Source organism: Centrocercus urophasianus, unplaced genomic scaffold (assembly GCF_019232065.1).
Source record: "Centrocercus urophasianus isolate 14NV4802_14NV808 unplaced genomic scaffold, USGS_Curo_1.0 seq_34, whole genome shotgun sequence".
Lineage (NCBI taxonomy): Eukaryota > Metazoa > Chordata > Aves > Galliformes > Phasianidae > Centrocercus > Centrocercus urophasianus.
Genome location: NW_024884911.1, coordinates 6,885,894 through 6,911,619, shown reverse-complemented (window position 1 = coordinate 6,911,619; position 25,726 = coordinate 6,885,894). Strand labels below are relative to the sequence as shown.

Sequence of the window (25,726 nt, the reverse complement as noted above, 5' to 3'; positions counted from 1 at the left end):
AAGGACTTTGCTTATGATGTTTTGCTAGCACGAAAGCCCTTGCCACTGACTGTCCTTTTATCAAGGACAATGTGCATCCAATGTTTTGAAAGCAGTCATTCTAAAACCTTCAGGTAGTGCTGCAGACAACAGCTGACACACCATCTATGTAAATCAGAAGGTGTCTAAAGAGGGTGTTTACAAGCAGAATGCTGCTAAGAGTCTGCCTTGGTTGCAGATAACAAGGCTGAGACAATGACAGATCTCCTTCCCCTCGCAGCCAAGAGCAGCTCCCTCTGATTGGCTTCGCTGTGTTTATCCAGGATGCTGGGAGAGAGCAGGCACCAAATATGCAATTAATTGGCAGTTTGCAGGAGCATAGTGCCTAAAGATAAACAGAGTGGGTGATCATGTCGTATGTAAAATGGCTGAGTGCTGCAGATGTAGCGTTGACCCAGTTTAAAAAAAAAAAAGGCATTTTCTTTTGTTCTCTTGAAAAATAATTGTATTCCAATGAGCACTTTGTTGCACAGTCCCTCTGGCCTTTGAGCATTTCGTGTGTGTAAGCCATTCCATGTTCTTCCTTAATCTGGAAGTACTTAGTAAATGAAGAATTTGCTGAAAACTTTTCCTGCTGACATCAGTTGAACACTTCACCGATTCACACTGTTGTGTGTGGCAGCAGACGAGCACCTTGCAGTGTGGCATTAATGGCCTTCACTCTGCACAGGGGGTGTTTTGCAAGTAGGAAAATACAAGAAGTCATTGGGAAAAAAAGCACAAAGATGACACAAAGTGCAGAGTTGGGTAAGGAAAGAAAGAAAACAGAAGGAGGGCAGGATGGTATTTGGGAGCTCAAGACACATACTGGAGAAAACAGCTGAGGCTGGAAAGGGGAGGGAAGGCCAAGGTGATGCTGGGGAGCTTGAGAGCCTTAAGAAAGGGTACATGTGCCATGAGAGCAGCACGAACTTCTGAAAGGAATGCAAGGCACACGTACTGAACAGTGAGAGGATGCATTAAGAAATGTCCTAGATGATGACTTCTAGACTCCGCGCCCTGTAAAGCAAAGCAGAGGCCCACGCAGCTACGCACACCAGCGTGGGCAATGGAAATCGATGCCCTCACAGGACAAAAGGACACTCATCTCTCTTCCTTTTATATTTAGTGCTCTAAAACAAAACTAAAGCATGAGACAAATCTCTTACTTCGTTTTATCACAACCACACTGACACGAACAGCACTGTTTGGATGAAGCAAGACAGCAAGTCATGAGCTGGGAGCTGCACTGCTGGGGCCAACACACAGAGATTGCATCTGCACTGGCTGACATGACGGCTTCAGAAATGCCTTCCCTGGAACTGCTGATCCCAGGGAGAGATCCGTGCAGCACACTGTGACTCTCTGCATGTACTAAGCCAGCTCCATGAGCTGTACCCACTGCTGTCCCTCCCTCTCCTCCACCATGGGCTCTTGGATGCACTGCAGGCCCGGCCCCATTGTGGTGTTGGAGTGCCCTGCAGTTCAGTCTTCCAGAAGCATGGCAAAAATTCTGCAGTTTTCTCTTAGATCAAAGTTTCTGTATTTGGGTACCTAAAATTAGCGAGCAAAACAAGTGACATTTTGTTCGGGGATGCAGAACTTCGATTGATTTTAATGGATTCAGCATCCCAGAAAAGTAGGCCGCTTATTTATGTACCTACATCAGCATTTGCTTATGCACTGACCTTATGTTTTGCAAATCATGAGACAACTGCACGCATCATTCTGTTATTCCCTTTATTTCTGTCAGCAATCTCATTTAAGAGGTGCATTTCAGCTCTAAACGTGCCTTTTAAACTTCTCTATTTAACAAAACACTTGGGCACCAGTTTAACATCTTCTGGAGAGAAGTGCTTCACCGCATCGGCACTGATAGGATTCTCCCATCCCCTTGGTTGAGACGGGGCACAAATCTCTGCTTCCCCACAAAAACTTTCTGCTCCTCCTGGGAGCAGCCTTTGGACACAGTTCTGCCCCATGTGTGTGCCACTCCGTGCCCCACACAGCACCAGGCCCAGCAGTGCTGCACCGCCTGCAGCAGGAGAGCTGTGAAATTCAGCCCCAATTGTTTAACACGGTTGGCAGGAAATAATAGATAAAAACTGACCAGACTTTCTGCCATTAACAACTCAGGCTAATGAATTTAAATGCTCTTTGCAGAAATATTGTGATGGATATCCACAGAGTCAAAGGAAGTCCAAGAAGTGGCAGGGCAGACTGCACTCGGATCTGACTTCCAGGAAAAGTCCCCACAGCCCTCGCAGCCTGACCCTGCACCAGGGCATGCAGCACTGCGCAGAGGTTTGTCAACATGCACTGCTTTAAATGTGCCCCGAGAGCACCCACAGAGTCAATGACCTGGCACTATCAGTGACAGTGACACAGGAGCCCAGCACGCAGGCAGCAGCTCCACGGCAAATCCCTGCAGCCTTTGTGGGCTGCTAGTCCCATAGCCCTGTACCCCACAGCCCTGTTCCCCACAGCCCCAGGTCCTTGGTTTCTCCTCTCACGCTCACAGTCCCCTGTTGGCAGCAGCTTCAGGAGCAGCTGTCCTTGCTCCTAGCAATGCCCTCCAGCATCAGGATACCACGTTCCTCAGCACTGTGAGCTAAAGCTGCTGAAGGAAACGTGATGCATGCCAGACTCAGGATGCCTAAAGGGAGCTGACACTGCCGACACTGGCACTCAGATGGGAAGAATTCTTCCAACAAGGAAACCAATTAAAAAACATAACTGATACTTGTACATAGCTTAGAAGGTATAAAAATCAAAACTGAAAACTGTCCTCACCCCAAAAACACATAAAAAATATTTACTTCTGTGCAACTCAGTGTTAATTTAAAAACAAGGAAACATTCTAAAGGTCACCTGGATCTTCTGCATGTATCCATACACCTGAAACGCAAGGCAATGGTTTCCAATTCCGTGTGAGATTTTAAAGTTTATGAATGTTTCTGACCTCATTAAACCAGAGCTTCATGGGAAAAGACAAGCAGGGCAATTGGATCAGGCGAAGGATGGTTTTGTACATGGGCACAGGCTCTGCATGGTGCCAGCATCCCCGTGGGCCCAGGGGAAGACTGAGGCTGCCCAGCACTGAGCTGCAGGGCCGTTCTACAGGGGCTGCTCACAAACCCCGGTTTGGTTGTGTCGCTCCCAACTGAATCACTGCCACTGCTTTGTTGTGTTGTTCTTGAGCTAATCTCTGCAACACCACTTTCTCAAAGTTCCTGGAGATACATCCCTACAAGACAAAGAAGACTGCAGCTACACTGACTTAACCCCAGAGTGTCTCTAACAAATATGTCAGCTGCCAGTAGCTCTGTGTAAGTGCAGAGTTTTACTGCAGTCATCGTAACAGGATCTGTCACTATGGTGTCCTCAGGATGTCATTAATAAATAATATATGAAACCACTCAGGAAGAGGGAGAAAAAATATTTCTCATGTTTTCTGGAGCACACTGAGAGGTCAATGGCAATGATGAGGAAAGAAGAAGGTGAAGGGGATGGGCTCAGGAAATGGCAGCTTTGCAGTGTCCCGGAGGTGGGCAGACGGAGCAGAGCATCCCAGGTGACCCCACAGTGTCTTAAAGAGTACATAAATGATTGGTATTCAGCTGTTTTTGCAGATCTCTCTCCTAACCCCTGCTCTTTCTCAGCTGCTTTCTGCTCCCCCTTACTCACAATAAGAAGGGAAAAGGAAACTAAGCAGGCAGAGGAATGTCCTTTTCCGAAAAACGAGCAGTGAGCTATCCTCAAAACAGCCATTGACAATTAGCTGGGAGAGAAAAAACTCCCAACCCAAAGTACAGACAAGGCAAAAAGGCAAACACACGCTGCCCATTGGAGAGAAATAGCCTCATCATCATTTAACAAGCTGATGTTTTTCCCTTGCATGCCAAGCCAGCACAAGGGCGAATTGGTTTTCATTGCCTGTGCACTTCTCAGACTATGGGAGACTCAGAGCCATCCCCCAGCACTGCTGCTCAGCTCCAGCTCCCACCTCCATCCCAGCACCTCAGCCTCATCCCCTGGAGCTTTGCTGCAGCCACTTTTCTGGTTTAAAAAGTACTTATCCTGAGCATCGTGCAGCCCACATGCAGCCATGTTCTCACCCCTCGTCCACAAAGTTCAACAACTTGCTTTAGTTTGCTGCAACCTACAATGGGGTTTCAAAACTTGTCACACCTTTTCAAGATCCTGATCCTGTTCCTGCTCCCCACCCTCTGTTCTCCAGACTGATCCCTGGGAAGGCTGAAATCCAAATCTATCTCCTGAGCAATGATTCTCCATCACTGACAGCTCTGTGGGTGCTCAGGCACAGCTCTGGAGCTCACAGCACTCTGAACCTCCTGCGCTTGGTTGGACAAAGAGTGGAGCAGATCTGCTTTGCATCAGCTCTTCTTTGTTTGGTTTGCAGGAAGGATATTGTTTCCTAAAGGATGAATCTGTTTATTGGCTGGGGATATCTCTAGTGCATTTGGTTTTTGTTGTGAATTTGGATTAGAAGCATCTCCTTATTCCTGACAGTTGCTGGCAGCATGCTGTAAAAATATGGTTAATTAAAGTGTGACTCTGAATCCACTCAGAGGCTTGCATTTTTCCTCCTCTAACATTAAATAGAGAAAGGGCCACTTAACAAAGTTGTGATCCTGATGCAGATTTCAAAGCACAGTGCAGTTTAGCTCAGCATGGTTGGGAAGTTCAACCTTCAACACTTAAAAGCTTGAAGCCCTTGGAGAGCACAGGCTTCAGCTTCTGACCAATCCCAAACACAGAAGTAAACAAATAGGAGACAAACAACCAAGTGATGCTCAAAAAGGGCGTCAGCAGCAGAGCAGAAGCAGTGCTGATTGCTGGAGGGGCTCCTTCTGAGCCTGTGTGACATCTGTACCTTTGCACACAGTTCTGCCATAGAAGATGTGCAGTCCTGTGGCACTGAGATTTTCAACTCTAACAATGTATCCTGGCTTTTGCTCCGTTCCAGTGAGGAGCCACTGGAAATCCTGGAAGACCTTCAAAAATGAGCAGTATAGCACTTGAAAAAGACACACAACTTCACTAAATTGAAAAATTTGAATTTCCTAACTTGGACTTAAAAGGTACTGCTGAATCTTTAATGACTGTTACAGAGATGGTTCAGCCTGAGAAGGGCTGAAGGTCTTCCTTTGAAGAAGACAAACTTAAGAAAAAAATATACAAGAAAAATGTCTGCTACATTCCAAGGTCACAGAGGGTTTCAAGCAACTCTGTTCCTCCCGATTCTGACTTCCTAAACGACAGCCACTTGTTAATCCCGAGCACCTACTTGAAGCCGCAGATAATTAGCTGGGGATGGGAAACATATGCTAGACTAGAAACATATTTCTATAACAAAGAGTCGCAAGCAGCAATGTGGTGCAGATACAGATGGAAAACAGACCATTTATTTATTTTGTAAGTACTGAATTCTGATTCAATAAATACTACTTCTGAGCTTGATTAGTTTTAAGCGGTTAAGTATTGTTCAGACGGCTAACCTGGAGAAAAGGATGCGGAATGGGAAGCACTGGTTTTGTGGCAGTTGTTAGCCCACTTTTCCCAGGCAGCTCTCATCCCACTTGCTCCCCATCTTTAATCCCCACGGTCATTTCCTCTGTCTGCAGCACAGCTCGGATCGCTGCATGGGCTTCACCCAGACGCTCCCCTCGCCAGCAATGTTCTCCCGAGAGCTGTAATGAACAGGGCCACGTCTGGTTCGAATGCTGAATATTGTAGGAGGCAACCTGCTAGACAACATGTCACATTTTAATACATCCAAGCCACGAGGAGTCTCCAGCACACACAAGGCTTGGAGGCTTTAAAAATAGCAGCTGGGCTGTATGGCTGTGCGTGGTGCTGTGCAGTTGGTGCAGAGCTGCTGCCCAGGCCCCAGCCCTGTGCTCCTGCCAAGCCTGCAAGCCAGTGTAACACAAAGCAGCCATTTGCTTCTTAAGAAAATAAAAAGATCAACGATTCCCCATTGTTAGGTAAGAACAGGTAAACTGTGACTTTGAGCTATCAACAGAGATGGTGCAAGACCAGGAATGTAAATGTGAAATGAAATACACAAAGTTTGAGTGAAAAGACAGTACTTACTAACACTTACAAATTTGCGTGCTAAACTTATGTGGTTTCCATTGATGCTTTCTTTCTAGTTCAGGTTTTATACATTTTTCTGCATGCAGATCAAAACTAGATAAGAGCATTGTGACAAGCAGAAGGCTTAACCCAACAGAACCCCCATAACATACTATGTAAGAATCTTGGGTTCATTAGTAATCCCAGGAACTGACTCTGGTTTATTTGCACAGCCCTGAGCACACCCGAGCACACCAGGGCTCAGCAGACACTGCCCATGCTGGGCATCCTCCAGGAACTGCAGGAACTCCAACCTCCTCTGTCCTCTCTGGTGGCATTTTGACAACGGAACAAAATTAATCTCCTGACACTGTTCACTTCTTCTCATCCATCCATCCATCCATCCATCCATCCATCCATCCATCCATCCACCCATCCATCCATCCATCCATCCATCTATCCATCCATCCATCCATCCATCCATCCATCCATCTACTGACAGTTTCAATAAAAAATTAAATTAGATCACTATGAAGTATCGTGTGTGCAAACAGATGTCACACCACAATATGCTATGATCAGATGGGCATTTCCTAGAAAAACAATATTTATCCGTATTTGGTAAAGAAAGAGCATCTGCTCATCCAGAACCCAAGAGACAAGTCTCCTAATGAGGTTTGGACACTGCAACCATTTCATGGACTAAACCCTGAAAAAGAACTGGTTTTACTCTGGGAAACAAATACTATTTCTTCCCCTCAAGTTCTATGCTTAGCCAAACACTTCCTCTTCAATGGGTCAAACCTTGGGAAAGCCAAAACTCCTCAAACTGCAGCATCCAATGAACTGGCATGAATCAATATTTTGAGGTCAAGACCCCTCTCTAGTTTTGTCCACGAAAGACAGCATCTGAGACTCACACGAGAGAACCCAAAGAGAAAAACAAAGCACAACACACCTCGCTAACATTTGCTCCAGAAGAAATCACAGCACCCAAGTTAGGATGTTAAAAAACAGACACCAGTACATTCCTCCCTCTTTCCCCTAGATCCCTCCTTCCCCCATCAATCTCCACACTCTCGGACCCTGGCTGGGATCCTCAGATGCTAACACAAAGCAGAAGAGACCTGTTGGGCGCTTGCCTCCTCCAGCACATCCTCAAGCACTGTCAGTAACAGGAGCGCTTTCACTGCTCCCGGGGCAGCCTGCTCCCATCGGATATACGGCGGTACCCAGGTCACTTCCTGACGCGTGGATGCCATCATCCTCCCACCTTGTGCCATGTTTATCTGTCAATTACCCGCCCTGCATTCTTTCACCTCCCCTTTGTTGACACTTTTTAAACACAGTTATGAAATTCGCCCTCTGTTATCTTGCAGCTGACCTAGAAAACACAAGTGGTCGTGCCCTGTGTTCCACTCACCGCTCAGGAACTTGCTCACATGGGGATGTTTCCCAAACACTGAATCTGACAGTGCGCAGCTCTGCACAGGACATCGGGGCCCCATCACACACCACCCCAAACTGAGCTGATCATTGCTTTAGTCTGCTCCCTGCCTCCGATCTCGCTTGTTAGCCATTCCCAAAACTGACTATTTTTTTTAATTACTGTTTTCAGAGAATTGGGATTATTTTCTCTCTAAATGCATTCATCTGATTATCTCCAGGATGAAATTCATTTGGTTAATTACCATCTTTTTAATTTGTTTAAGTTTATGTTTCTATTTCCTTTGCTGTAACACCTCCCTGCGTAGCTCTGCCCGCATTTACTGAGCATCTGACAGACTCCCATTGTGGGATACGAGCAGGAGATTTCCATAAAAACACACACCAAGCCTTGTAGGCAGAGGCAGCAGACTCACAGAGATCCAATATAAGAGAGAAGCAGCATCAGTCTGGTGCCCACACTGCTTGGAGCTGCCCATGGAGCACAGTCCCAGCCCTGCTCCTTCTGCTGCTGTACCTCCATGATTCCCACCCTGTGGGGCAGCCCTGCACATTTACAATGACTCTGAAATTACCGTTTTTTCAATGTGTGTAGAGGAGCACTAAAGAAAAGTAGAGAAAGAATCATATCTCATTTAGAGGATTATCCTACTTGACGGTATCTTGGATTTAGCTTCAGTTGTGATCCTTGCTCTTGTTTATGCACATTTATAGTATAGCATTTCCCTGATTCCACAGCAATTAAATGTCTCTGTTCCAAGGAAATACTGCCAAACACTACACATCGTATCAGAATGAAGCAAAGGGAACTGCCTCTGGACCTCGACTAGCATTTTATCTCTGCCCCAAACATAATAACAATCCTGCTTCACACTGCCACCGCTTCAAATCTGTTCACGTAGTCCAAGCTATCCTCTGTCAGAAACAATCTGTTACAACATCTCATTAATTTGCCAAAAAAACAGCAGATTTTACCTAATGCCTAGCTTATTCTATCATCAGCTTATTACAATCCTGAAAGAGAGGTAGGTGAGCTCCAATCTCATTATCAAGATCTGAATTCCAGCCAATGACGCACCAACTGGAAACCTAATATCATTTAACTAGTTTTCTAAACCTTCCTAATTGTAATAGAAGAGAACAATGGAGACATGAGGAGAAATTTCAAATATTTTGAAGCAGATGGAAAAGCCTCCCAGAGGAGAAGGTCACAGCACCCAATTAAATCACACACATGGACTTGAACTGCAGGAGCACTACTGAGCATCCAATAGCTTGGGAGAACTGCAGAGCTGCCTTCGCCAGCACCACCCCTCTCCTCATTCGGAAAGCTGTCTGCCCCTTAATGGGACACATCTCCCAACTAACTGCGTTGTTCTGCAAATTATGGGCTATACATTATTAATGGCTGAATATAAATCAATTTAGTTCATCAAGACAGTATGTATTTTATGTGGGAGATGTTTTCAAAGAAAAGCAATCAGTTGATTTGGCATTTTAAACTCCAGAAAAATAAAGAAGCTATTTCTCAGCTAAGAGGATATGTTCAAACACAAGCATATGCTCTATTTTCTGAAACTGAATTAAGGTATATCATTTACTGGCTGGATATGGTATAGCTGACAGCTACTTCTGGCGTCCCAACAAGTTGGACAGTTTGCTCCTATGGCTCCTAGGGGCTGCTGAAAGGGGATGGAGCAAGCAATCCGAGTCACGGATCCATCAAACGGCTGAGGGCAGAAGGGGTCTCACAGCCCCCTGGTCCCACTCCCGCTGTGGGCTGCCTTCCCCCGGCTCAGGCTGCCCATCTGTGGTCTCGGGCACCTCCAGGGATGGAGCACCCACAGCTCCGGGCAGCACTGATAGCATCCTATCACTTTGAAACCATGAAAAAAATCGCGCTCCCGCCTTCTTATAATCTCCCCTCAAGTACTGGAAGGCCACGACGCGATCTCCTCAGAGCATTCTCTTCTCCAATCTGAACAGCCCCGGCTCCCCAGTCAGTCTCCAGAGTGGAGCTGCCCTGGCCCTCTGAGCATCCTGGCGGCCCTCCCCCAGACCCTCTCCAACAGCTCCGCATCCTTCGTGTGCTGGGGGCCCCCGCATAAGATCCAGGTCAGCGATTCCCCAGGCCTCAGCTGGCAGCCGGAGCCGGGCGCATCCCGCAGCTGCACCCGCTGGAGGGGTTAAAGGCCCCAGCGCCGGCAGCTCCTGCCCACCCTCCCGCTCCGCGGCTGTCAGCTCAGCAGGGCTCGGCCATCTGGCTGCTCTCCTGTGGGAACACAAAGCCCTCGCACCGCCAGTGTCTGAAGGGCAGTTCTGGAACACAGGGGCCGCACGGGAGGTGTGCGGGATGGGCCCCACCTCGGGGCCGTCTGTCCTCCCCCAGCTGTGTGGTGATGGCTTGACACCGAGGGCTCGGAGGGCTCTGTGAAGGTCAGCCCGTCTGTGTGGTACAGACAGCTCCACCTTACTCCATTCGTTGAGTTTCGCACATTAACACCCTGAGTGTGTTTAGCAGACAAGCCAAAGCTCGCTTGCTATGCACTTGAGTTTGCTTTCCCTCTGCTCTCCAGTAACGATTCATTTAACAGCAGCACAGCAATTAGAAAATCAATATTCCATTCAGACAGAAGCGTTTGTCTGGAGCATTACTTAAGGAACGTCTCCCACAGCCCCACTTGGCCCAGCCCAAGGGGATGGAAGGAGGGATGCTGGTGTGAGGCAGGTGGATGGATCTGAATGCCCGCCTGGCACTTGCAAAGCATTTCAAACTAGGTATAGCCGCCTGGGTATGGCATTCCACTGATAAGCACCTCTGTGCCAGAGCATGCACATAAATACGGCACAGGGAAGTGCAGGCTTGCTTTGTTGTTTAATATCATACCACCCACCTGAATAAAACAGAGCCTGACATGCGTCATAAGGAATTACTCCAAAAACGCAAGGCCCTGAGGCATTAAGGCCCCACTTGTACTGCAGTCGTATTAACCGAAAATAAAATAAATAAGTAACAATCATGTCTTGGCTATGAAAGGATTTTCCGTTCAGGCGCTCCCTCCATCACCATCCCTCGGCACGGGAAGAGCGGGGGGCAGCGGTGCAGAATGGGAATGCAAAGCAGCGACAAGCCTGCGATCACAATGGAGGAATAATGCTCTGCTGTGCTGGGACGAGTGCTGGAGCCTCACAGCACAGCCCGGCCCGCGGCTCCACTCCATATTTAGCAACAGTGATTATTCAAGCAGGAGCCGAAGTGCTGCCCATCTGCAGACTCTGGAGTGGGAGCGCGTTTGGATGCAGTCTGCTTTATTTTCATGTTGTTTGAAATGAGGGCTGTAACTACAAATTGTCGCTGTGGAAAACCACTCCCCTGCATGCAGAGGTGCAGGGATGGTGATAGACAGAGTGGGCTCAGGGAAAGTCACCGCCTCCGTGGGCTTTTGGGGAGCACAGTCACAGCAAAGAGCCCCTCAGTGCAGAGCAAAGCCAAACACGTCCCTTCCCACGCCCTCTAGAAAATGGAAAATCAGACATACGTGTTACTAAATTAAGCAGCAGGAGCTCCTGTAGCAGGGAACACCAGATACGAGAGCTGCACAAAGCAGACTTCCCCAGTGCATATTACAAACCAATTCCCCGGTTTGTTTGCATGTGTCACAACTTACCATCGAGCGGATTCTCAGCATGTTACAGCTCAGGAACAGACATTGGCTTATGAGTGTAACAAAAAGGCTCAATTTTTGGCAAACTTATTGACAAGAGGCTCCCTGACCCCAGAACAACCACGCTGGGTGCCTGGCTGAGAGAAATGTTTTCCTATGTACTTTTGGATACAGATGGTAACCAGACCCCTGGACAAAACAGCCCGGCTTCACCTTTACAAACGTTTGGATTTATAATTATTCCTTTTTTCTCCAGCAATTAGTCTCAGAAATAGCTGCAAAGCCATCTCACGATGTTTATTAGGGTGTTTACTAGTCACTTTTTGAATCAATTGGCCCGCCCTAATCTCTATCATACAATAGGTTTTGACAATTTATTTGTATTTTATTCAGTTATCAGGATGAACACAATTAGGAGGGCTCAATTTCTCCAATAAATTTAACTGATATACTCAAGAACACAACCCAAACTCAATCCTACCTTCTTTACTGACATTTGTAGTAAGAAAAAGATACAAGAGGAAGAACTGCGACCAGAAAAACTACTCACAGAGCTGAGTGACACATTCCCAGCTTCTTGGTGACAAGTCTGTGCTTCTATCACAGCACACTGGAGGAGACAGAAGTGCTGGGGATGCAGGTGATACAGCACTCCTCTGCTCCTGAAGATGAGGACGCACTGCTCTCACCCATGTGGAAGCACTGGAGCCAGGAGCAGAAGGGATGTGCTGGTTTGGAACACAGCGGAGCGGGGGGCAGAGCGGCAGCCGATGGCTGTGCAGGGGGGGGCAGGCAGGGGCTTTCCCCAGGCAGGCTGTCAGCAGCGCTGCGTTGCTGCACAGGGCTGCTTCATTTCTGAAAGTTGTTATTGGAAAATGTCACTATTCATTGTCAAGAGTTCCCGTGATGCAGGAACTCTCATTACACCTAAGCCCTCTCAGCACAAAATAGCCGCACGCTGATAACCTGAGTGTATCCGCAGCAGCTGCCGCTCCGCGGACTGCACTTGGACAGTCAAGTTATTCTACATGCTTATTAGCCCCATTATTTCATAGCTCATTCCTCTGTGTAATGCCGGCTCTCTATCACTTCATTTCAACACAAAGATATGTTCCTCTGAGGCAATGAGGGACAAGGACGGAAGGGAGGGTGGGCTGAGGGTGGGGGGCACCGGGCTGTGGGCATGGGGGGGGACCTGGGGCTCTTGGGCAGATGCCCCCTTTGCAAAGTAATGCATAGCGAAATAAGGGAAAAACTGCCTACTTACTGGCGAGGAATAGATAACAAAGATGAAAGGCAACTAACAATAGGTTTAAAAATATTACTGCTCTAAATTATGTGTCATATATCTGACTGTATCTGCGGCACTCATTGATACAAAATATAATTGAAAACAATTATTCCCAGGACTAAAGCTGGCTTTGTATTGTATGGCAATGAGACTTGGAGCATTTACGAGAGAGAAGCACGTACTGCAGCTGGGAAGCAGCAGCAGCCAGCAGCCAGCAATGGGCAACCGGGGCTGTGCTCTGCTCAGTGCTGCTGCCACTGCTTCCTCACTCCCTGCCACCACAGCATTTGCTGTCCCTGATGGGTATGCAGGGGCTCTGCCTCCCTGAGAGGGCTGGAACTGAAATTAATAAGGGGAGTGACAGCCTCAATATGAGTGGTTTTATCTGAGGAGGGCGAGACAGCCTGCCTTGCTGTGCACTAAGAGCTGTAGGTATGAAGGCATGCAGACAGAGAGCTCCCAGGCGCGTGTTGGAATGGGAACACGAGGGCCATGAGAACAAAACAAAGACAAATAATTCCTTGCCCTTTTCTTGCAGTTTTCACTCAAGGACTTAGAACTGCTTTATGAATACATATCAAGGAAGCTGCCAGCAGCCCAGGAAGCAGCTATGTCATACAGAGATCATAAGCCACGTTCAAGAGATGGGAGTTAAAAAAAAAAAACACACACAGAAGTCAGCTGATGACTTCTCCTAAGTTACATGTTCTCCCAGAACATGTTAAAACTGAATCACAATTATGAGCCACTCTGCAGGGCTCAAATGCCTGTGTAAATGAAGCCAGAAGTACCTAGTTAAAGGAAGAAGGATTGAGGAGATTAATGGTAGCTAGACTTTCTTCCCTAGACAGCTCATAGAGCTTAGAATAGAACAGGGATGCAAGAAAGCAATTAAAAGAGCTAACTTAAATAAATCTCTAAGTGCTGAAAGTTTGCCAGCATAGACCTCTAAATTCTTTTGCAATGCATCTGGGCCCCTTCCTCCAGGGACTTTCTAACAACCTCTCAGACATCAAGATAATTATTGCTAAGTGTGACCCAGACTGTGGTTACTGGTATAATCACAAAAACCCCTTGAGGTTTCACATTAGACACAATCTCACCAGTAAAGCAGACTTTCAACTCTTGGCTAACGTTTTTGTAATGACTAAACTTAAAATTACATTCTCTACGACTCGGCAGCCCGGCGGGTTGGGGTTACACAGGCTGCTACAGGACTGCACAGCCAGGCTGCAGTACCCAGCACACCTGCTGCTGTGCAGCTTAAACTGGGGAGAATTTGGGTGATGGATGCAGAGAGACAATATCTGAATGTTCTTATCATAACAGCAAGATATCACTAGTAAAGTTCTCCTGCTTTGGCAGACTGGGCACATCTGTTCCCTTCAAACATTACCTAAGCAAAACTGGCTCCTCTAACATTTCAGCTCCTCAAACCAATGGAAGTGTTTTGTCTCTCTGGGAAGCTTCCAGGCTGCAGTGGATTTGCTGCTTCCCGGTGCACAGGGAACTTTCACTGCTGGGATATCAATCCTCGCTTGGTTCTAACATGCAATCTCCAATTTAAGCAAACAGGGAATAAGGAAAGAAATTAAATACTAATTGCAATCCAAATTGCTCTATCTCCTCTCCACCCCCGCCAACCCTCCTCCCTGCTTCCTAATCCGTAAAGTCTGAGCGATCATCAGTGAATAATTAATTCTGGATGACTCTGAGGCTCCGTGCAGAGCTCCTGCAGTTGTGCTGTGCAATGGGACACCCCTGGGCAGTGCTCAGTGGTGCCACTGGAGCCCCACGCCTGCAGCTGCATGGTGCTGCCCTCAGCAGTTTGTTGGCCAAAGCCCCCATGCTCGCCCACCCTGACACCACACAAATGCTTCCACATGACTTGGAGCGTTAATGAAAGGTGCAGTGATCAGCCAGGCTGTGGAGCCGTCGTGAGCAGCGCCCTGTCAGCAATTAGAACTGTTAAGGTATGGAGTTAATGTAAGCATTTCAGCACATGGCAGAAGAAATAAAAACTGCTGCAATGGGATTTTAAAAGCATGCAAAGCTGGCATTCTGAAAAGAGAAAAGTTACAACAAAAGACAGCTCATGAGCAGCCACCTCAGTCTTCTCTATTGGTCCAGAACATGCTGTGCACGAGAAATGCTGTACTGCCCATGGCCTTTCCCCTGTGCAACAGTCCTAAAGCAAACCCTGTGATCCAAGCAGCACCAGATTGCTCAGGTGTGACACGGGGCAGCAGCACAAGGCCGTGTCTGCCTGCTGGAAGGAGGCTGCTCTGCTGCCCGCAGCCCACAGCCCTTCACTGCGGTGCTCAGAAGCACTGCGGTCTTTTAAAATGTTGTTCTCACCTTGCCTGAAATATAGATCAATCTTTCTATTTTATGTATATGTATATTTTTATGTATGTGTCAGTAAGAGTGGTACTATATAGTGACACATCCATAATGGAACAAAGCTCCCTGCACAGCAAGGATGGCAAAATATTAATTATTCAAGGTAAGAGTTATGTAAATCATTTGGTAACTACTGCAGGACTACTTTGCAGAGGGACTCCTATGGGGAAGAAGCACTGAACACTTCAAATAGGGGATGCGTGCAATCTCTCATGTACCAGCAGCAGAGCATGGGGGTTACTGTGCAGGGCCAGCATAATCCCAGAGACATTTGTAAGTGTGAACAGAGGGGACAGCCTGATATAATACCTGTGGCTCTACACCTGCTAACACCTTGGCATCATTTTGTGAACAAATGCCTCCCTCCTGCATGCCATCAATCACGTACAACGCATGGCACATCCCTATCTCACAGAACTGCTTATGTAACACGTGTGGATTAAAGCCAAATTCATATTTCTGGCTTTAATTCAAATCAGTTAAGTGTTTTTGTGAAACAAATTATACTTTAATTCTAGCTAAAATGCACTGCCTTAGTTCAATTAAAATGAACTCTTCCTTCTTTTCATCACGCCTGACCCGAATTTTGCCGTTGAGAGCATAAGTAACATAAGTGAGATGTTCTGCAGTTGTACTGAAAACGAAAATTCTCAACACTGGCAGTGAGGTAAACAAGACCACACCGTCAGCATCGTAAGAAGACACCACAAGTGAACAATGCACTTGAAACCTCCCTAATAATAATTTCAGAAGACGCTCCATGCTGTAAGGCGTTCTCAAAGGGTGCGGGAGGAGGAAGGACAGAGGAACACATTTTTCTGTGCTGTTTTTTTTCTCCCCTTGCAGTTGATGGATGAACCTGACAGAGTTATTTCATATTCACAAGTCTCGAACATCATTACAGCCCATGCTCTGTACAACCAATGCTGGCAGCGAGCTCAGTGCACGGGCTGCCTGCAGCTACAATCAGCGCATTTCTGTGCACCACCACTGCAATATGAAATTGGATAACAAGACATACATGTCAAACATCTGCGTCCTCCAGCACTCGGAACAAAGGCTTGAAAACCTTGCCCACCTCAGCTGCTGGATGCACTCTTACAGTAGTCTATGCCCTTCACACGGACCTTCCAACCAAGGCCTTGCAGAGCTTCAATGAAGAACAGAGCCAAGCTTGTTTTTGAACATTTCCTCCTTCCGACAGACATCTCACACTGGTTGCCAACAGAAAAAAACAGAGTACAGGACAGAAAAATGTGATGCATCCAGCAAGGCAACTTTCCTGAGATGGGAAATTCCACTGTGAAAGATGGAGATGGAGGAGAAGCCAGGGAGAAGCCCTCCCAGACTCCACGCAGTGCTGGGGGCACGGGCTGAAGCACAGGTTGGTAACAGCACTAATTAATGTCGCTACCTGCTGCCCCTGAAAGAGAAGGGCTTCTTCTGCACCTTCCCATTACCCTGCAGTTTCCTGACATGGTTCAGTGCTCTGATCAAACAGAAACCCACCCCCAAATATAATTTCCCATTGAATCAGCCTGCTGCCCTGTTCAGACTGCGACGATGGCCCTGTGGCTGTGAGTGCAGCCAGGGGCAGGAGCCACTCCTGTTGGTCTGCAAGGAGTGCTGTCATCAAGGGCACTTTGCATTGTGTGCCAGAACGTTTAAGCTGGGGATAGAAGTATCTTAATTTTACTGAAAACAGACAATAATGAAAAAAACCAACCAAAAAACAGAAGAGTCTAGAACCATCACAAAGCCTTTTCTGGTATAAAAGCTGTACTGATGGCATTTCTTTTTTTTCTTTGAGTTTATTGACATGGAGAGTAACACTAATGTAATTGCACGGAAATTCATGCAGACGAAAATCCCAACAGGGCAAAGTCAGAATAAACGGTCTGTGCAGAAACAAAATGTTCCTGCAGTGCCGTGGCAGCCTCTGTCTTCCATCTGAAGAATATCGGAGTGCAGCAGCTCAGCTGCTCCCCGGCTCAGAGGCGGTGCCAAAGGGCTCCGAGCAGAACTGCTGCCCTGGGGGACACTGCTGCCCCACACCAACACCTCCACCAACAACGGCCAACAGCATCCCTGCAGGCCGCGGGGATGGCGAAAGGAAAGCAAGCGTCCTCCTGTCCATTAACCAACCTGACCTCCGCTGCAGAAACAATGCCTTCCCGCTGTACGTGTTTGCCAAACATTCTTCAAATGCTAACCATCTGCAGCTGCAATACAATGCTTTGATTACAAACGTCAAAAAGATGGAGCATAAAATTAACTTCTCCTTATTTAGTAGGTTTAGAGAAATGTGGCTTCACGCTACACGCATTCAGTGCCCTCGGTATGAAAACTCCCCATTATGATGTCTCATCAAATTAGAGCCAACGATACAACGATGTCATCTGTACCGCCGCACAACACTATATTTTGTAATTAAGCAGGACAGTGAAACAATGGCCTTGCTTATAGAGAAAAGGTCAGGAATGCAAAACATATTTTTGCAAGCTAATTGTAAGATGGATGAAGCCAATTATCCCGGTAGTGCCGCAGACGCTCAAGTAGGAAGGATTTTATAATTTTGCTACGTGACTCCAATTGAGTCAGAGTCTGAGCTGTACCCCTGTGGGGCACCATGTGGGGCTGTTTCAACAGCTGGGAAGCCAAGAAGCAGAGAAACACAAAGGGCCCACAGCCTGGACCTTATTCTTACAACGCTGAGCATTACCCTTTCTTCCATAGAAAGGACTATTTGTTTTTATGTCAATGCCAAAAGAAAACCCCAAAATCCCCTTACTATTCAGAGCATTATCCCTTTAAAACGATTTGAGTGCCAGTTCCTAAAAGTCCTGTACCTGTGAAGAAGACGATGAGCAACGTAACGGGTTGTGTGGAAAGGGAATAATTTCCTCTTGCATCTCCCCCTCAAAGCAGTTCTGCTTTTACTGTAGCTTCCAAACATAGCCATTAAATGGGGATCAGTAATTAACTGATTCTGATTCAAGAAATGCTTTGCCAAGGAATCCCATTAAAAGATTGATTTGCACGTTCCCAGCCAAGGTTGCCTTGACATAAATGCAGCACTCTGTGTGGGTGGGCAGCACTCCTCAGCCCATTCCCCATCACCAGAGCTGCGTTTGTTTGCTGGTGGTGGGGTGGACTCAGAACAGACATTGCCTCTGCACCACAGCACAGATGCTGGATGCTCCTGCTCCACTTTGCAACATGTCACATTTTGCTTTCCAGGTATGGCTGATGGTGCAGAATGGTTCCCGTGTACAAACTCGGTGGTGCTTCCTCAGAATATCTGCATTATCAAAACAACCCTCCACCTTGCACCTGCTGTTCTAACACTTCTTGCTTAGAGCACTGCACAGCCAATGCCATTCAGCTAAGGAGCCAGAAGCAGCCACAAGCTCCATGCATGGCTGTGCGGGGGTCATTCCTCTTCCCAAAGGAAACAAAGCCACTTCTGCATGCTCTGTAATGCAGCAGTCACCCTATTCTCGTCAACCAGCTTCATCATGACTAAAAATATTTGGCCTATCAGGTTTGTTGGGAATAAACAAACGATGAGACCTGACAAGAACCCGCAGACTAACTTTACTGTATGAGTACGGATGTTCAGAAGTTCTTAATGCTCTCCTATTGCTTCAAAATAAACTTTATGAATGTTTGGAACCCATAGAGCAGACTGCATTGGTGCTGCATCAGGAGTTGAATGTGCTGCAGTATGTGACTTGTGTGCTTTCCCTTCTCTCTGTGGGTTATAAGGAAAAATTTGTGGTGGCATAAGAATTGAATAGTTCAAAGAGTGAGTAAGAGTCATGGCCATGGTGTTACCAAAGCATGGCTGCAGCCCTTCCCAGGCTGAGGCTCATTTAACAATTCACCATATGCTCAGATTTTTTGTAGTGCCAAGAGAAAAACCATAAATGGAATGTTATCTTGTGGAATTATGCAAACAACGACCAACACAAAAACTTGCAAATAATCCCAAATGTTATTAATTGAGTGTTCCTTAGCTCTGAAGGCACACAGCACGCTGAGAAAAGGCGTCCTTAGGAGCCATCAGCATCAGGATTACATCAGAATAATGAGTTACACAGAGTGCCCATCTTTCATCCCATAAAGTGACCCCGTGTCCCTCTCCTCTCAGCACTGATGTAACAATGCCCAAACAACGCAATTAACAAGCCCAGCAGAATAACCTTCTCTCGGTTCTCCAGGCCTGCTCTGTGTGCCCAGAGCCCAACCCAGGAACTTGCTCAAACCCCTATTTCGTAGCAGAAATGTGGGTCCAATTAAGGACAACCCATCTGCCAAATGTTTGATTTGTGGCTGATTCCAGAGAGGCCCCTACAAACACAAACATTCAGCGCTCCATGATAAAAACTTCGTTAGCTGCTGTAATAAGTCAGGATGCGGGACACCTTGTTAGCAAAAAGCCTCTTTAACAGAACCCTTTTCTAGCTCTAACAAGTGACAAACAAAAGCTGAAAACAAGCAAACAAAACCTGAAAGGCTCATCCCACAGTCCTCCTTGCAATCTCACATTTATACCAACGTACCAGATGAACACAGCTCACATGTCAGGCCCTAGCTGTACTTGCTGTGATATTGCTTCTGTTCACAATCAATCACTGTACCCCGTTGCTGTTACAAGGCTCCAAGAAGAACATCAGTATGTGAAAGGATGAAGAGATGTGTCCAGCTGCACCGCGTGAGCCCCGCCATCACTTGAAGGCAGCACCAACCTCTTATTCCACCTCTTTCAAATCAGTCTTCTCTCAGTTAGTGTGAAAATCAGATGCCATGAGATTCGACCATGCCTGTCCTACAAACATAAGCTCTGCCTGACTGTAATCAACGCGTTCTTCTGATGTGCCGCTCGGACAATTTCTCAGATGTTCTCTACAGACAAAAAAAGTTGCCCAGGATTCTCCTTGGAGGCACCGTCGGACTTCCCAGAGCTGCTCAGACCATGCGTGCACATAGCAGAGCGCAGTGGGACCCCAGCAAAAAGCACAGCAGCTCCGTGGAGCTGAGCACCACACATGGCAGAGCTGCCAGCTCCTCTCAGGCTGCAGGGATTCGCTCTGTACGAGCAGCTCAGTGAGGTTCTTCTGGGAACCTGCCTGATCCTTTGTGCTGCTGTGAGGCATGGAGCACAGAGTGACCCACAGCCAGCAGGGCGATTTGGAAGTGCTGCAACCGAGACGTTCTGTGACATTTCTGTTTACAGATATTTCCTCGTTTTGCATTGTTATAAAACTCACTGTACAAATTCCTCACTGTAATCACGTGCCATTTCAAATTCACATGATGAATTTAAATACACACATTTATCAAACACAGATACATTTACATTCTCTCCATACATGCCACATCCACCTCGTTGGTTGTCTGCACACATCTGTGCACACTTCGTGTATTTATACACACTTGCTGTACACAGCAGGATGAACAGGACACACAAGAAATGCAAAAATAAAGATATGAGGAGATATTACACAGCACCAATAAAGGTATGCCGAACCCAGGTAACAATCATTTGTGATCTACTACAACTATAGCTCAATACTTAACCTCAAGGACTTTGTCTGCATTTATTGCACTATTCATTTGTGCTACGGCATCTCTTGCAAAAATTCTGCCAAGCCCCAGAACAGAATGTTGTTACAATGGTTACTTCCATGAGAAAAGCAGGAGTTTGCGGGCAGTCAGCTTCAATACAAGATGGAGTCAGAAATCAAATATTTAGGAAGCAACGCTGATAGCAGGTGCTCCTTTGAAGCATTTCTTCGATTTCCAGAGAGATAAGGAAGCACAGCACAAACCGAATGAGAGTGATACAGAGTCAAGCCCCTTCATACACAGAGCTGCATGCATTATGCATTTTAATCAACACAGGAATGTTCAGGAAGACAGAATTATCTCCGTAACCAAGCCATAGGTGTGTCACTGAGAAGACCAACTGCTGCTTTGTTTCACCTCTCCCGGAGCTGTATCTACAGCCAGGGAATTTTGCAGAAGGAAACCCGCTCACTCCCACTGACCTGACAGTGCTGGGAAAGCTGGGGACTGAAAGCTCAGTGCCAGAATCCACCGAGCGTCAGACGGCTCCCTGCAGACAGCGGTGTGTCTGCAGAGCACAGATGAAGCCTGAGCGGTACCTGAAGCCCTTTGTTTCCAGTTTCTGAATACTCAGATAAGCGAATCCTTATGGTTTGTTCAATGCTGACAAATGCTACCGCTCCTCTAATCCACATTTTAATCATTATGATGAAAATGCACTACAGCCATTCATCAAATTCCTTTAGGGAAAAGTTGTGGTAAATGCACTCTGTCAGAAGGACACTGCCCAGCATGCGGCAGGGCTCTTGTTCAGGGAGAGCAGGGAAATCACAGACTTAATTTAAGAAAACGACTTTGGCTTCAGGGCTGGCCAAAGCAGTTCATTCCTGTGTCCTACACTGCCAGTTTGCAGAATGAAACAAAACTCATCTGCAGAGAGAGAAAACACTGCCCTGTGTGCCCCCTCTGTGCCCACCTCGGGGGAACCAAGAAGCACTGGGTAGATCCCCAGCTGCCCTCACTTGTCCACCATGTGGAACACAGTGCCCTGCTTGGAGCAGCTGTGAAAACTGCAGCGCAAAATTGTGACTCTGCCTCTGCAACGTTTCCCTGCGCTGACCAGAACAATCCTTTCACTTGCTAAATCCAGAAGGAAAAAGCTTAGTTTGTCTAAAGAAAAACCCAGATTTCAGAAACATTCAGCAGCTCCCAGCCCCTCCAGTGGGTGAGGATGGCTAAAAGGAAGTTGCTCTCGCTGTGTCTGAAAGTGAAATGTGTGCTCAGTGGGTCCTATGGTGCTGTCTTGATATTTTATAATCTCACTGCTACAAAACGATCACATCCATGTATGCCTGATCTGCCATTCTTTTCAGACAGAGCTTTTCTGGCACTTCCATACCTGTGTGTCATTCTCTAAATAGATTCATATAACATCTCAGGATCTTCCTCCAACACCTCTGTGTGCTGTTAGCAGCGGGGCCCATCAAACCAAACCTCCCATCGCTCTGCATTCTGCATTCACACATAAGTTATCCAGAGATGTGTGGCTATCTCACTCATGCACCCACAGAAATGTACGCACACAAACACACTGATGAGCTTCGTCTTCTAACCAAGCTGGAAAATAACCACCAGGTCTCTTTTCCCCTTATTTTGTGTGCAGTTTGCTCCACCGCCAGCCAACCCACACCACACAGCTCCCTGCCATGGGCTGCCTGGGAGCAGAGACACAGGGCTGCACCGGAGTGTAGGTGTGGAAGGGGAAAGGGATCTGGGGACATCACGGCTGTTACTGTCCATACAAGGGCTGAGCCGGTGCTGCTCCCTCCCTCCTTCCCATGCCCGCAGCGCTCAGCGGCTGCTACATCTCCATGCTCTGCCTGTGCCAGAGCAACAACTTCGGGTGGAGTGGGGAGAGGAAAGCCCATCAGATGGGCACCTCAGTCCATTCTACTCAACCTAAAAAGGGAGGGCTCGCACTGTGTGCTTGCCAATGCACTAAAATTACACCTAATGCAATTAAGCAAGTCCACCTCTATCACAGATGTGCCGTCGCTCCCAATAAGATGAGCTCAGGGTTAACAAAGGCTGCAAAAAGCGGCGTGCTCATCCCGTCCCATCCCATCCCATCCCATCCCATCCCGAGGAACGGCCGCTCACCTCTCATTGTCCACGCTCCTGAAGCCAGGTAAGATGTGCCGGAAGCTGCTGTTCCTATCGAGCTTCGGTTGGCTCTTTGTCCTTTTGATGGAGCCTTTAAGCCGGCGGCTGAGGAACCCCTGCGGGGTGAGACAAGAATACTAAATATTAAGACAAGCTGGAGCCCCGGCCTGCTGCCCGGCTGCGATCCCCGCGCTCTGCGCCCCGTGCTCAGCCCGGCCGGGCGCTGCGGCGGCGCGGGGCTCCGGGGCCGCCGTTACCGTGGCAACCATCGGCTCACATCAAAATCCTGTCGGAGAGACGAGGCGAGCGCACCGGAGGGAGGCAGGGGGAGGTCGGAGCGCCTGCACCACCCGCCCTGGGCAACAACTTCCCGCCCGGACGAGCCTCCCCCCCTCCCCGCCGGCACACTTGGCCCCGGGTGCGGTCGGTACCCGCGCAGCCCCGCAGTGCGCGTCCCCGGGAGCGGCGGGCGGCACCTGTGCGGGAGGAGCAGCGCACTGCTTTCTGTGCGGGAGGGCGAGTCATGGAGTCACGGATCTCGCACTGCTCCGCTGCAACGCCGCCGCGAAACGTTTAATGGGAAATCTCGCAGCTGTGTCTTTTTTTTTTTTTTTGTCAGGAGTTAATGTCCGACGTAACCTGAACGTTACATTTAATCCCTTGGCTAAATAAGGCAGTAAAAATATAACGCTGCTGTGGTGCCCAGCATTTACAACAGGGAACAACCTGCGTGGGTCAGGCACGGCGGGCAGAGCGGGCGGCGCTGGGAACACGAGTGGCGCTTTAGCAGCAGAGCCGAAAGCGGCATCCCTTCATGTGCTGTCAAACCCGGGCAGCAAATGAGGCCGATCCCCAGGTCAGCCCTCACGGCCCGAGGTCCCGCACGTATCCCCTCCATTCTGTCCCCAGGAGAGGGAGTGAGATACCCACTGCAAAAAGCGCTGATTTTGACGGACGTATGGGAAGGAGGGAGGAGCGGACACCTTCCCACGGGCAGTTCTGCAGCCTCACCCTCCATCCCCGACCCCAGGGCAGCTCCTCCCGGCAGCCTCCAGCGGCGGCCATAGGCCAGATGCCCTTTAGCAGCTCCCTTTTATAACCGATATCCTTCACGTGTTTTGCAGGAGAATAATCGCAGCCTGCCTTCTATCCATTCTGCCATTTGCTCGCACTATTTAAATGCTCCTTCCCCACCCAGCACATTCACAGGGCACATCCTGTCCTCCTCGGGTTGCGGGCTGCCCTGGGGCGTCTGTGCGGCACTTGTGGAAGTGACCTCCCTGTAAGTGCAGCAGGAATTTCAGACATGCAGATATCCAGAGGTGCTTTGCATTCATTAAGCACCACTTCTACAGGTGAGGTGCATAACACACCTCCACGTGAGCTGAGCCCTACCCTGGGAGCTGCCTGCACGTGGCCATAGCATGATGCACAGTGCAGGCTGCTGCGTCTCACACCAACAGAATGCAAGCAGCACCAAAGGCCGTCCCAAGAAATATCATCAAAGAATGGTGTTTGTGTGGTGTAGAGAAACATCACAAAGTGCAGAAAGAGGGATCAACATGGCTCCGAAACAGCGCATCTGGGGATGATCTCCTCCAGTGCTCAGCCCGTTGCCAAGCTGTTTTTTGCTGCGCTCTGCCCTCAGCCAGCATCATCCTCAGCCATCAGCCCTTCGTGCTCCTGTCCTGGCCAGGTCAGGCTGCTGGCTGCCTGCTAGGAGCCCTGCCAAAGCACCAAGAACAAAAACAACAACGTGCACCTGCCCATTATTTCCCTCATGCCACTGCTGAGTGTTTGCTGCCTACGTGCCAGTCCTTAGCAGGGCCAGCACAGCTGGGTCACAGCGTTATTGAGGACTTGTTAAAATCCCCAACTCAGGAAGGGAATTGAGAAGGAAAAACACAACGACAGTCTGTGAGGAATGATGGCTGCTTTCTTTCACTATCTTATATGTCTCATCTCAACAACTGTTAGATGATTCGTGCAGGATCTGGAAATTAGAATTTAGGGTTGCAATAAGACATTACTTTCCTTCTGTTTCGCATTGTTTTTACGTTCATTGCTACCAGAAGGAGATCACACTCTGCCATTTTCAGTTTTCATTGCTAGCTTCATTTGGGAGAACGAGATGTCAGGCTTTTTAATGCTGACAAATTACAATGCTGTAGCAACACTGTGCTCCTCCATTGTGCGTGCCAGAGACCAGGAACTGCCTCCCATAATTTTTAGATGGGGTAAGAAAAAAAAAAATAGAGGAGCTCGCTTGCCACAAAGACAACAGAGAGAGAATCTGACCTGGGGGTGTGACTGCCGTGCTTTCCTGGTGAGATCATAAATGCATCATCCATTTCTTCTTCATTTATGACTTTAAAGACCATCTGATTCCGATCTCCGGATGAATGAGGCTAATCCTACCCTGCTAGAATCGCCTGCTCCTCTAGCCTTGCTGCATTCTTGTGACTTCCATTAATTTACGTCTTTAAGCCCTGTATGTTACATGTTCTTTAAATTCTTCTAAGTGTTTACTGTGAGCTGTCTAGGGCAGGACTGTGTCTTCCAACGTGTGGGCAGCAACTAGCACTAGAAAAAATTAGAACACTAACTTGGAAGTTTTCATTGAGAAGAAGTTAATAGACTGTGCTAAGTGACAGCAAATAGAAACGTGAAGAGCCAAAGAATCCCTTCAGGCGTTACAAGGGCAGCCAAGCACTGGAGGTGCTCCATCCATCCGCCCGCAGCCGGGCAGTGCGGAGAGAGCAGGCTGCTGTGTGCTGTGAGCTGAGCACCTCTGCGCTCCTCCAGAACCAGCGCAGTCTGCACAAATGGGGATAACGTTCCTCCTTCCTTTAGTACAGACTTGCCTTTGTTTTCAAGTTCTGCTAGAATACAAGGAAGGGAATCTCAGGCCCCTTCCACCTTCCTTGTAGGCACGGGGCACAAGTAAATAACAAAATACCTTCTTGGGAACAAACAGAGCTACCAGCTGTACCACACAGCCTAACTTCTGTGCAAGATGAGATCTTTCAGTGGAGAGGAGGTGACCACTGTGGTCAAGAACAGTACG

At 47.9% G+C, this 25,726-nt stretch overlaps 1 protein-coding gene across 2 annotated transcripts in view; it reads right to left on the bottom strand.

Moving 5' to 3' along the window:
• LOC122166731 (DAB2 interacting protein) overlaps positions 1–22,774 on the bottom strand; it is an 89,841-nt gene extending 67,067 nt beyond the window's left edge. Inside the window, exon 1 of one of the 2 annotated variants that reach the window (XM_042830724.1) lies at positions 22,657–22,774. The gene's annotated coding sequence lies outside the window, so the exon portion shown is untranslated. The remainder of the gene's footprint in view (positions 1–22,656) is intronic. The other variant, XM_042830723.1, reaches the window with a different exon arrangement.
• Between the last annotated feature and the right edge of the window lie 2,952 nt (positions 22,775–25,726).